The following is a 9525-nucleotide window of genomic DNA, read 5'->3' as shown; positions in this document are numbered from 1 at the left end:
TTAAAAATAATTTTAATATTAAAAAGTAGGTTAAACAAAACTCACCACAAACATGAAATACTGACTTGCAAGAAGAAATAGAAGAAAAAAATCCTAATTTGGAAAAAAAATTAATATCAGGAGAATAAATGAAAGGGAACATAAACCTAAATTAATTAAACAATCAAATGAAGCAAAATAAGATGATATAATAGTTGATAAAACAAAATCTCACAATCTCTACCGTACAAGTAATATCTAAAAAAGCAAAAGTAGGTATAGATTAATAATAGGAGATGAGAAAAAAAATTTCTAAATATTTATGTGAATCCAAAAAGTAGTTAAATCATGACATGAAAATTCAAAGAGCTATGCAAATAAATTGCATTATGATTAAAAGAAAAATAAATAATAAATTACTATCAATATTAACCTATTTCAAATAGCATATTATCTAAAGTCATAAGTGAAAAAAATTAACTGTATCTCAAAAAGACATTGTATAGCACAGTAAAAGAGAGAGTTTGATGTTCCTCTCTCAGAATTTGGTAAATTCAAAAAAGAATGATTAGCAAAATAGAAGCTATGAATGTGCCCCCAGAAAATGATTGCAATTTAGAGACAACAGAACATTCACAACTTAGTTTCAACAACTTTATAGGCTACAAAATACTCCCCCAATAGTATTTCTATGTAATAACAACAACCAAATCTAAGAGACAATTATGGAAGCATAAAATGTTTGAAAGTCAATCTACCAAAACAGTCATATTTCTTTTTTCTTTTTTTTCCCCTTTTTTCTGAGGCTGGGGTTAAGTGACTTGCCCAGGGTCACACAGCTGAGAAGTGTTAAGTGTCTGAGAACAGATTTGAACTCAGGTTCTCCTGAATTCAAGGCTGATGCTCTATACACTGCTCCACCTAGCTGCCCCATAGTCATATTTCTAAAGACTAATTATAATGTTCCTCAAAAAATAAAGATCATAAATAATGAGAGAAAATTCAGTGCTCAATCTAGTTGATGCCAATATGATAAAAAGGATGATAAATGATAAAAATCAGCAAAAACTAATAATATGATGTTATTAATTATAATATAAATTAATAGAGATAAAATAAGTTAATAATAATCTCTGAATTAATAGAGATGTAATACCATAACAATAGAATTTCCAAAGGGATACTTCACAGAACTTAATAAAATAATGACAAAGAAATCATTTGGATGAACCAAAAATCTAGAACTATCAAGGGAAATAGTGAAAAAGAAAAGAAATGAAAGGAGAATAATACTTCCAGAACCCAAATTTTTTTTGTACTGATTAAAAAAACAGAAAAGTAGATCAATGGAACAGACAAGGGAGAATAAAAAATTATGTAACTCAATAGCCTAGTCTTTGATAAACTTTGGAACATAAATTATTGAGGAAATAAATCACTATTAGATAATAACTGCTGTGAAACTTCAAAGCAATCTGGCAGAAATTAGATTGAAGCCAACATTTTATGCAAAATTGTATAACAAATTCAAAATGTATATGTGACATGGATATTGAAGATCATACCAGAAAAATATTAGAGGAGAAGATTACATATTTTTCCTAGCTATTGGTAATATCTGAATTCCTAATTAGAGTATAAGTAATTACAAAAGAGAAAGTAAAAAAAAAGTCTTATAAGACATAAGGAAACTTTAATTCATTTAAGATGAGAAGAGAAGAAGTTGAGTAGGGAAAATCTTTGTAACAAATATCTCTTATGGTGATTTGATAATCTAGATATACTGACAATAGATAGAAATATCCAAGATCAAATGCCATTTATCAATAAATAAATTATCAAAGGATATGAATAAATAATTTTCAAAAGAATCATCAAAAACTTTAAACAACCAAATGAAAGAATGCTCCAAATAGACAATAACAAGAAAATATAAATCAATATGAACCTGAAGATTCATATTATATCTAACAAATTGGAAATGACAAAAGATGTGAAGAGTTATGTGGAAACACTTCAATTCATTTATGTTACTATTGTTCAGTCATTTCAGTCATGTCTAACTCTTAATGACCCTTTTGAGGTTTTTTTGACAAAGATACTGAAGTGGTCTGCCATTTCCTTCTCCAGTTCATTTTATAAATGAAGAACTAAGGTAAATAGAGTTAAATGATTTGCCCAGAGTCATATAGTAAGATTCTGAAGCTGGATTTGAACTCAAGAAAATGAGTCTTCTTGACTTTAATCAGAGAACTCTATGCACTGCATCACCTAGTTGTCCAAATTACTCATAGCATTTTTTTTTTTTTTTGTAGTAACAAAGAACCGGAACATCCTGTCACAGTTTTTCCTTCCTATTATTTCCAAGAAAGGCATCACGGTATGGTGGCTGGATAATTGACTTGGCAGTCAGGAAGATATGCATTCAGGTTCTGTCTATGATACATAATGGTTACATGACCCTGGGCAAGTCAGCAAACTCCCAGAAATCTAGGTAACTCTCCAAGATTATAAAATGCATGGAAAATACTGACATGAATTTGTAAGGTGAGTACCCAAAGAAATCACAAGTTCAAGCATCTATCTTTATCTAACATAAGCTGTAAAATGGAGGGGTTGCTTTTTTTCTCTCTTCTTGAAAGCTAGTAGCACAGTGGAAGGAGCACTAGAACTAGAGTCAGGAAGATCCGAGTTCAAATAAAATTTCTGTTATCTCTTTCTTGAAGATTTAAATCCTCTTTTTTAGTTTAGTGATCTGCCATATTGTTCTACAATCTCCCCATTATTCCTCCCTCCCTCTTTCTCTCTCCTTCTATCTCTCCCTTTGTCTCTCCCAATGTCTCTCTCCCTGTTTTTCTGTCTCTGTTATCTGTCTCTGTCTCTTGTCTCTCTTCCTGTCTTCTCTGAGCTTGTATCTCTGTGTCTATGATTGTATCTCCCTCTGTCTCTCTTGTGTCTGTCTCTCTTTTTGTCTCTCTCAGTCTCTGACTATCTTCTCTGTGTGTTTTTGTGCCTCTGTTTATCTCTCTCTCTGTCTCTCTCTTTGTGCCTTTCTGTCTCTGCCTTTCTGTATCTCTGTCTCTTTCTGTATCTGTCTCTCTTTCCCTGTCTTCTCTGAGTGTGTGTCTCTGTATCTGTCCCTGTGTCTCTCTTTTTGTCTTTCTCAGTCTCTCTCCATCTCTGTCTTTTCTGAGTCTCTCTCTCTCTCTCTCTCTCTCTCTCTCTCTCTCTCTCTCTCTCTCTCTCTCTCATTCTCTCTCTCTCTTTCTACCTCTCTCTCTCTTTCATTCTCTTTCTCTCCCTCTCTCTCTCTCTTTCATTCTCTCTCTCTCTCTTTCTCTCTCTCTCTGTCTCTCTTTCTCTTTCTCTCTCTCTCTTTCTCTCTCTCTCTCTCTCTCTCTCTCTCTCTCTCTCTCTCTCTCTCTCTCTCTCTCTCTCTCTCTCTCTCTCTCTCCCCCCTTCCCTCCATCTTTCCTTCCCTGATCATTTCCTAAATGTTTTCTACCTTCTCCCTCAAATTCATAGATTTTCTCACATATTAATGTTGACAATATATATTCTCATCCACTACCCCTCTTATTTGATCTGTTCTTTTCATATAATATCCTTTCCATAATTATATTCTAGTCATGAGTTATATCCCATCAAATCTCAGTGGTATCTACAAAGTCAATTTTAACACCTTAGGTTTAAGTTCCCTAAAAAGATCCATAACTAGGGATTTTTGTGACAGGAACAATCACTACAAATCACAATCAGGACAAGTAGCCAGAAGGGCATTCTGAGTTTGAGGATAAAGAGGAGGGTAGCAGGCATTAGGAAGTGGCAACAATCTGTCTAACTTTTAGCTTACTATTTTAAAGAATTGTTCAATTATTTGCATAGAGTTAATTAATTTGGGTTTTTTCACACTTGGAATCCAAAAATTATATTAGATTCCAGGCTACTACTCTTAGTACTAGAAAGTCTAACTCATCTGCATCAGGTCAGAATCAAGTCTCCCTTCCCACTAGTTGGCCAGTCTGGAGTTTATGTCCCACTAACTGAAATAATCACTTTTCTTAGAGAATACCTACATTACTGAGCCAGAGCCTAAACCATTTCTTATTCCTTAAACAGAATGCTCCTCCTACTCCCACATTCATAGTCCTATCACCTTCCCTTGCCACAATTCCACCCCACCTTTTACCTTAGAAATTAAAAAATTCTATTAATCCCTCACCCATCTAAATATTATTGTCTTAGGGCCAGTCTCTCTCCTATGGGAAATCCCTGATTGCCCTCACTGTAATTTTGACTAGTTGGTTCACCAGGTTTATCACTCATGCTTTGCCTATTTGGATGTAGATATCTAAAGTCATGTTTATTGCCACCCCAGCTTTAAAATATTTTTTACTATAAATTACCATGTTTTCTCCCCTTATAATTTTTTCTTCCCATATAATTTTTGCTAAATTGTCTGACTTGATGGATACTATATATGGACTCAGGTTTTTCCCTCCCCTATTTTGCATTTCAAATCTTATCCATTAGATTTATAAAACTGTGGGTGTGAAATATATGCATTTCTATGTGTATGTGTTGTTGTTGTTGTTTTCCTTTGTTATCAAAGAATAATAGGGTTATGTTTTAGCTCATGCAAGAATTGTTTTTCAATGAAGCAGAATTATACAATGCCATCAGGCTCACTCTCTCTTCCAAAGTCATCAAAATCCAGTGGCAAGACAAAGCACAGAGATGTCTGCAAATATCCTAGGATGTAGTGGATGATTTTGGCATCTTCGATGTCTGAACAAACTCTAAGCACTCCAAAATGCTGTTTTAACTGCCTTCATGGTGGTTGTTGTTCTCATCTACCCATTCGGGCAGAAGTCTCCATACATTTGGGATAAACACCTCCTCAACTCACCAATGAATTTGAGACCCTTTATTTACCCGCAATTTGGTTTAGACTATCTATAGATAAGGTTTACCAGGATGTGGTCACTGCAAATACTTACAGTTTCTAGGAGCCACAGAAGAGATTTCAGTGCCAAGTAGACACCAAAAGTAGATAAGGAGCCTGGAAAAGGGCATGGCAAGTCCTCACACCAGAGATACTAGTCCTCCTTCAATATTCCATACTCCTCAATATATATGTACGTGTGTGTATGTACACACACACACACACCCCAACACACACACACACACTTATTGCCAACTCTCATTATACTATAAGCTATGGCTCTGAAATTCAAATCTCTTTTTCGGATCTATATCAATAGCTTTAAAAATAATTAACTTCATAAAATTTAAATTTGTGCTATGAAATTTATGTTAATGTTACTTGTATTTACCCTGTTAGTCTAGTTGCCCACAGGTACTTCTGCTTTTATAGCCATTTTAAAAATGCATACACCAACCTCTTGGTTGGATATATGCTAACCTCATAAATTGTCCCAACATAAATGCAGTATAAATTCCCAAGGAAATCAGATAGAGATTTGAAATGAGAACAATAATATATCATATGTCTTTCAATAGTACCAACCCAAATTTCTTGTAGGCCATGGGCAAGTGTTTATTTTCATAGCTGATTAATAGTTCTGATTAGTCCTTAAGACAGAAAATCTAATATCCTTTAGGAAAACCCTACACATGCAGATGATTTTGAATTCAAGAAGGCCTATTCACAACAGGAATCAATGGAGAAAGAAGGCAATGTTACTTGAGACAAAATTCTACCACTTCCTGAAAGTGCTCAGCAGAGATGGGGGTTGGGAAAGAGGATAACAGAGAATGTATTCAGAATACCAAATTGAAGTTTCATCAGTCTAAAAGCCAGCTTTAACAACTCACATCCCAATGTGGAAATTTAAAGCTTCCTTTCTGTGAATTTTGACTGGTTTATTGCCATGAAAAGAACCTTCACCTCCCCTAGAGCTCTTACCTCTTGGATTGAATCTGCTTCCTGGAGACAGTGAGTATTTACATCAGCAGTAAGGCTGCTGAAATTCAATCACAGCCAAATCAATGTGTGAAATGAGGATGATTTCAAAAGGATGAAAGTTCTGAAAAGCTGCAGAAATGTGGAAACTGCACTAATTTCTGCCACATGCATATTATCTAAAGATCAGGTGACTGCAATGGAACAGTTAGGTTCAATAAAAGCAACTGTACATTTTACACAAGGGAATTACTTAGATTTCCAATCATCCACAGGATCTGGGGAGAATGACTTAGTTTTCTGTCATTCCTGGCTTTCTCAAATCTATCTAAAAAACAAAGCAAAATATCAATCCTTTATAGTCTAGCACTTGGCACAGTGCTTTGCACATAATCAGTACTTAATAAATGTTATTTAAGTTAATAGAATAGAGCAAGATGTAGAATTTAAAGTGTAAAAGAATTAAGGTCACATCAATCTGGGATACCTTCAATGTTATTAAGAGTCAACCTGCTTAACTCTCTTTAGCAGTACCATAACTATCTATTGTTATACATAGTTACCTTACAGCTACTTAGAATAGGTGGGCAAAATAATGCATTCCTTACATTCAACTTCAAAAGGAATAAGATTAAAAAAGGGGGCATCAATGAGTTATATGATTAGATTAAGGAAGTGTTATGAAGTGTTATGGCATGGGGCTTAGAATCAAGAAAATAATATTGTCTCTGCCTCTCAAAAGAATGGGATATAAGACATAAAGACTATAACAAGAAAAAAAGCAATTTCAGGAGAATTGATTAAAGAATAGTTAATAATGAAAAAACTTAAGGATGTCTGGACTTGCATTTATACCCTCTAAAGTTTTTGCTCTCTCTCTTTTTCTCTCTCCCTCTTTCTCCTTCTTCTTCTTCTTCTTCTTCTTCTTCTTCTTCTTCTTCTTCTTCTTCTTCTTCTTCTTCTTCTTCTTCTTCTTCTTCTTCTTCTTCTTCTTCTTCTTCTTCTTCTTCTTCTCCTTCTTCTTCTCCTCCTCCTCCTTCTCCTCCTCCTCCTCTTCCTCCTCTTCCTCCTCTTCCTCCTCCTCCTCCTCTTCCTCCTCTTCCTCCTCTTCCTCCTCCTCCTCCTCCTCCTCCTTCTTCTCCTCTTCCTTCTTCTTCTCTCCTTTTTCATCTTCATGAATGGGGGATGGGGAGTTAATAGAATTTGTTTCATCATGTACTACAAATAAGAAAGATTTCAGGGACTATTTGTTCATGGTGTCACATACTGATTATGATAATCACAAGTAAAACCCACTATGAAAATAATTACTTATTAATTAATATACTTATATACCAAAAGTTGTTGCAAAACATGAAATTCCATGAATAACATGAAAATTCTTACAAAACTAGTTGGCATATTTTCTGAAATTTGGTGATTTCAATTCATAGATAGGCTGAGGAAGTTTGGACAAAGGTTGTTGTTGTTTTTTAATATAGCTCATGTCTAAGAAATAAAAGAGGTCAAAGATTTAAGCCTACTCAGAAGATTCTCATCTATAAAATCTAGAGATATGGGTACAGATATAAATATAAGAAATATTTTCTTGCAGAAGAGTCATGAACTGCTATATATGACAAATATTGAATACATCACAAAACAACAAAATTGCTTATATTTTAATAGAAAATAAAAGACTGGTAACTGATTTTATGAAATAAATCTCACATTTATATAAATTTAAATTTTACACATCACTTAACATATATCATTTCACTAGATCTTCACACTAACCCTTTCATGTAAGTACTCTAGATAATATAATTCTCATTTTATAGATTATGAAACTCAAGCTGAAAGAGGTTTATGAACACAGGTCTCTCCTGATTTGTTTCCCAATTATCTCTTTATTCTACCATGCTGCTTATATGATAAGGGAGTCATATAAGAATCAGCTTTCTATAAAGTTCAGTGAAAAAGTCCAAGTTAATTTCAAATGAGACCCAAAGGGTAAAGATCAAAAGGGAAAGACACTGCAATTGCAACAGTATTAAATTTGCCTAATCAAACAAGCCAATTCTGGAAATTATAGGAAATGGAATGGATACTAATCTTGTTTATCACCATTTTCCATAAAAGTTCAACAGGAATAAAAGCACTGGCAAAATAAAGAAGCCAAAAGAGCCCATAAACCATCTAAGCCAAGAAACATTTGATCTCCTTGCCAATTCAGAAATATGGCAGTCAAGGGCAATACTAATTTAGCATACAAATTCATGTGTAAAACACTACAGAGAAGCTAGAAAATTATGGTAAGCAATATCACCTTTTGAAAAAGCAAATAAATACATACACACCTATATAAAAGCAAAAGCAAACCTGCAAAAAAATAATTTGGTGTTAGATCCTATTAGGTTCTTACTAAGTGCTAATGAGATAATGAGATATTAGGTTCTTACTAAGTGCTAAGTCTGTACTTAACAATTCTCTTATTCCAGCCTTTACTCAGAGTTTTACTCCTGTGAACTCTTGGGGAGGAGCTTGCATGCTTAGGAGGATCAAGTTCATTGGTTGAAGTAATTTTTCCCAGAAGCATCCCACACCCATTCTCTGGGAGGATAAAAAAGGGATAGAGAGTCTCTTGTCTGGGCCAGACTAGAGGCGGCTCTCTGGAAGAAGAAGTCTCTCCTCTAGACCAGAGAGGTATCAGCAGTTTCTGGAGACAACAGCACATTACAAATTGGCGGCCACAGAATACAAAATAAATCCACATGAGTCCTCAGCATTTTTATACATTACCAACACAATCCAACAGCAAGAGATACAAAGAGAAATTCCATTCAAAATAACGGTCGATAGTATAAAGTATTTGGGAATATATCTACCAAAGGAGAGTCAGGAATTATATGAGTAAAATTACAAAACACTTGCCACAAAAATAAAGTCAGATTTAAATAATTGGAAAGACATTCAGTGCTCTTGGATAGGCCGAGCGAATATAATTAAGATGACAATACTCCCTAAACTAATCTATTTATTTAGTGCTATACCAATCAGATTCCCAAGAAGCTATTTTAATGACCTAGAAAAAATAACAACAGAATTCATATGGAACAACAAAAGGTCGAGAATTTCAAGGGAAGTAATGAAAAAGAAATTAAATGAAGGTGGTCTATCGGTACCTGATCTAGAACTATATTATAAAGCAACAGTCACCAAAACCATTTGGTATTGGCTAAGAAATAGACTAGTTGATCAGTGGCACAGGTTAGGTTCACAGGGCAAGATAGTGAATAAAAATAGCAATCTAGTGTTTGACAAACCCAAAGATCCCAAATTTTGGGATAAGAACTCATTATTTGACAAAAACTGTTGGGAAAACTGGAAATTAGTATGGCAGAAACTAGTCATGGACCCACATTTAACACCACATACTAAGATAAGATCAAAATGGGTCCAACATTTAGGTAAAAAGAACGAAATCATAAATAAATTGGAGGAACATGGGATGGTTTACCTCTCAGAGTTGTGGAGGAGGAAGGAGTTTGTGTCCAAGGGAGAACTAGAGATTGGTCTCAAAATAGAAAAATTTGATTACACCAAATTAAAAAGCTTTTGTACAAACAAAACTAATGCAA

This window comes from Sminthopsis crassicaudata, chromosome 4 (genome assembly GCF_048593235.1).
Source record: "Sminthopsis crassicaudata isolate SCR6 chromosome 4, ASM4859323v1, whole genome shotgun sequence".
In the NCBI taxonomy this organism is placed as follows: Eukaryota; Metazoa; Chordata; class Mammalia; order Dasyuromorphia; family Dasyuridae; genus Sminthopsis; species Sminthopsis crassicaudata.
This window is presented reverse-complemented; position numbering follows the sequence as displayed.